Raw genomic sequence first — 4,211 nt, forward strand, 5'->3', positions numbered from 1 at the left:
GTTTAGCTACATACAATAGCATATTTAGCTACATCTATTAGCATATTTAGCTGCATCTATTAGCATATTTAGCTACATCTATTAGCATATTGAGCTACATCTACTAGCATATTTAGCTACTAGCATGTTTAGCTACATACAATAGCATATTTAGCTACCTCTACTAGCATATTTAGCTACTAGCATGTTTAGCTACATACAATAGCATATTTAGCTACATACAATAGCATATTTAGCTACATCTATTAGCATATTTAGCTACATCTACTAGCATTTTTAACTACATCTATTAGCATTTTTAACTACATCTATTAGCATATTTAGCTGCATCTATTAGCATATTTAGCTACATGTACTAGCATATTTAGCTACATCTATTAACATATTTAGCTACATCTATTAGCATATTTAGCTACATCTACTAGCATTTTTAACTACATCTATTAGCATATTTAGCTGCATCTATTAGCATATTTAGCTACATGTACTAGCATATTTAGCTACATCTATTAACATATTTAGCTACATCTATTAGCATATTTAGCTACATCTAGTAGCATGTTTAGCTACATACAATAGCATATTTAGCTACTAGCATGTTTAGCTACATACAATAGCATATTTAGCTACATCTATTAGCATATTTAGCTACATCTATTAGCATATTTAGCTGCATCTATTAACATATTTAGCTACATCTATTAGCATATTTAGCTACATCTATTAACATATTTAGCTACATCTATTAACATATTTAGCTACATGTACTAGCATATTTAGCTACATCAACTAGCATATTGAGCTCCTTCACTGACTCTGTTCTTCTGGTGGTGAAGTGATGAAGAAGCTGAGAAGCTCTGAGTGTATCAGTGTCTCCACAGTAATAAGGTCGGTGTGTTTTGTTGAAAGAGGTGGGACACAAACTTACTGACCTTAAATCAGACACAGAGTCAGACAAAGTCTTAAAGTCCTCCATCACTGAGCTTCAGTTAACTGTTGAGAAAATCAAAAACTGAAGATGAACAAATATATAAAGGTGTGACCTCCATACACCTGAAATCATCCCTGATGTTCTCGTCTCTGTTTTCAATCCTCCTGAGGATCCGGCGTCTCTTCTCCGGTGGTTTATTGTCGTCCAGACACAAAGTAGGATGCAGGTTTTCCTCCGTCGGCCGTTTGTCAACAAAGTGACATGAGCTCACATGCAGAGTTTAGGTGGTCTCTTCAAGTTCAGATGTTTCATCCACGTTCTTCTTAATTCCTCATCTGTAGGTAGAAGATGAAACTAAACCTGTTTTCACAGGAACTCTTTTAGTTTTGGGTCCGTGTTCAAACTCTTGTTGTAGCCGCTGATTTAGTTTGGTCTGGTTGTTCTGCAGCCGTGAACACAGCAGGTACCTGAACGCAGCACGACTACTTTAGTCAACTTTATGGTTGTTAAATAAATGTGAACAAAACAAAAACTGAGTTTTATCTGATAAACTAAATTCTAAATTAAATTTCAAATAAACTGCGGTCTGTGCACCACTACCATGGTTAACCAATGCTGACTGCTACTTCCTGTCTGACAGGAAGTAGTACCAGAATCATTTAAACAGCAGAGCTCCCAGGAATACGGTGGATATTTTACAGAATTGTGCAAACCTATAGTGAAGGTTGTAGTTTGTATTTTTCATTCAGCAGTGCAGACCTGAGCAGAGGGGAAACTTCAGGGTTAGTTCATAATGTCGCCACCAGAGGGCAGCAGGTCCCCACAGTGAGACTGCTACTGCTGCATCTTTCATTGTGGAGTTGATCACTTTGTGGTTACTTTGTGATGCATGGAGATTGGTTCTGCAGCTCCTCAGAATTATCTGCATTAAAAAATACCAGTAAAACCAACAAGTTAGAAGAAACAGAGTGAAGCAGAATGATTAAAAATAAATAAAAAGCCATTCTGATTGAATGCAGAATGAGGAGAATTTAAAATAGCTAATCAATCTAGTTAGCTGTCCTTTGCTGTAATGTTTTCTCTAAGTCCTTTGTTATTTCCTCGCTGGATGCTTTTTAAGACTCCATGAGTAAATCGATCCGTCCTCCTGCAAATGGACTGTGACGACTTGAGACGGAGGCCCCGCGTCTGATTGCCACAGACTGTCGGAGACCCGCTCGGCTGCACCGCAACGCCCTTTAAACTAAATTGGTTTCAAGCAGTGGACCTGAAATCAGTCAGGAAAGAACAAATAAAGACCTCCTTACCCTAAATGAAAGGGAGGAAGAAGAGAGGAGAAAGAGGGGTTAAACAACACGAGGGAGCTTTTCTCACAGACAGAGGGCTTTCTCTCTCAGCTCGCACCAATCACAGCCACATTAGGCCTAATATTTATTTCCAGAACCAATTGGACATGTTTCAGGGGGTCTTTGGTAGAACTCCTGGTGGACATATTGTAAACAGATGTTTAAATGACCTGGTGTTTGAAGTTTAATGTTGATTCTGGATGGGGATAATCCTGCCTCCCTTTCGTTTGGCTCATCTGTCTTCAGATTTCATGTGTGCTTTGGCTCACGTGAAACACCACCCATTTACATTTTTGCTCCATCCTTGACAGACTGATTCGAGCGTGGTTGAAATGAGCTCGTGCTTTTGTGCTCAACACATCTTCCCTCCATCAGGACAAAGAAGATTTCTCATTAGTGCAGCTTTTTCATTAACACGGCAGAAAGAAGAGAATGTCATTAACAGATTTCAGGCATTATTTTAGGTTCAATTTCTCCTCATTTCATATGGAAACATTAGACAAATCTATCAAAAATAAAATAAACAGAAAAGATAAATGAGCTCACTGCTGGATTATCAAAATGTCACAAGAAGTTAGCTGAATGGTGCTAATGGTGCTCACATGAACACAGTTGCATTTAAAATGTACATTTAGTCTAATGATGATGTTAACTGGTAGAAAAGCATATTTCTACTCCAGCTGTGGCACAGCTCTGATAAATACTGTGATAATATGTGGTTTGAATGGATTACTGTGTAATATTTGGTGTAGATGAGTTCATCGTGTAAACCACGAGGTGTAGCCCTCAGCTCAAAGATCATTAAAGGTTGTACAAAGATGAATTTGGCTTCAGAGCGTGTGCCTGAGGAGCTGCTTCCAGCAGCTGGACCATCTCATCTGTTGTTTGTTTCCAGACAGTTATCTGTACAGGCTTCCACTTCTGATGAGTAAATGTTACCTTTCTAAACAGTCACAAGATGAAACCGTGGCATCGTTAAAATAACAAACACATTTAAATTCAGTATCAATTTCAGCCACAAATACCTGGCGGGGCCTCTTCACTGCACGTCATTGAGCCTTATTTAGTGGCCTTGTTTGATTTATTTCATTTTCCTTTATTTATGAAGTACTTTATAGCTGAAAAAAATACAAAACAAATGATTTAGTTCTTCATTTTCCCACAAATCTATTTTCTATCAGCTATAATTTGGCTCATGTGTATTTTAGGATCTGTTTGAAATTGAACAGAATGAGTAAACGTGTTTCAGAGCAAAGGATGCCTGAACATAATGTTTTACACAACCATGTGAACCATGTGAAACATATGAACCATATGAACCATATGAAACATATGAAACATATGAACCATATGAAACATATGAAACATATGAACCATATGAACCATGTGAACCATATGAACCATATGAACCATGTGAACCATGTGAACCATATGAACCATATGAAGCATGTGAACCATATGAACCATATGAAGCATATGAACCATATGAAGCATGTGAACCATATGAACCATATGAAGCATATGAACCATATGAAGCATGTGAACCATGTGAACCATATGAACCATATGAACCATATGAAGCATGTGAACCATATGAACCATATGAAGCATATGAACCATATGAAGCATGTGAACCATGTGAACCATGTGAACCATATGAACCATGTGAACCATATGAACCATATGAACCATGTGAAGCATGTGAACCATGTGAACCATATGAACCATGTGAACCATATGAACCATATGAAGCATGTGAACCATATGAAGCATATGAACCATATGAACCATGTGAACCATGTGAACCATATGAACCATGTGAACCATATGAACCATATGAAGCATGTGAACCATGTGAACCATATGAACCATATGAAGCATGTGAACCATATGAACCATATGAAGCATGTGAACCATATGAACCATATGAAGCA

The sequence above is a fragment of the Nematolebias whitei genome, chromosome 21 (assembly GCF_014905685.2).
Source record: "Nematolebias whitei isolate Nwh7 chromosome 21, NemWhi1, whole genome shotgun sequence".
Classification (NCBI taxonomy): Eukaryota; Metazoa; Chordata; class Actinopteri; order Cyprinodontiformes; family Rivulidae; genus Nematolebias; species Nematolebias whitei.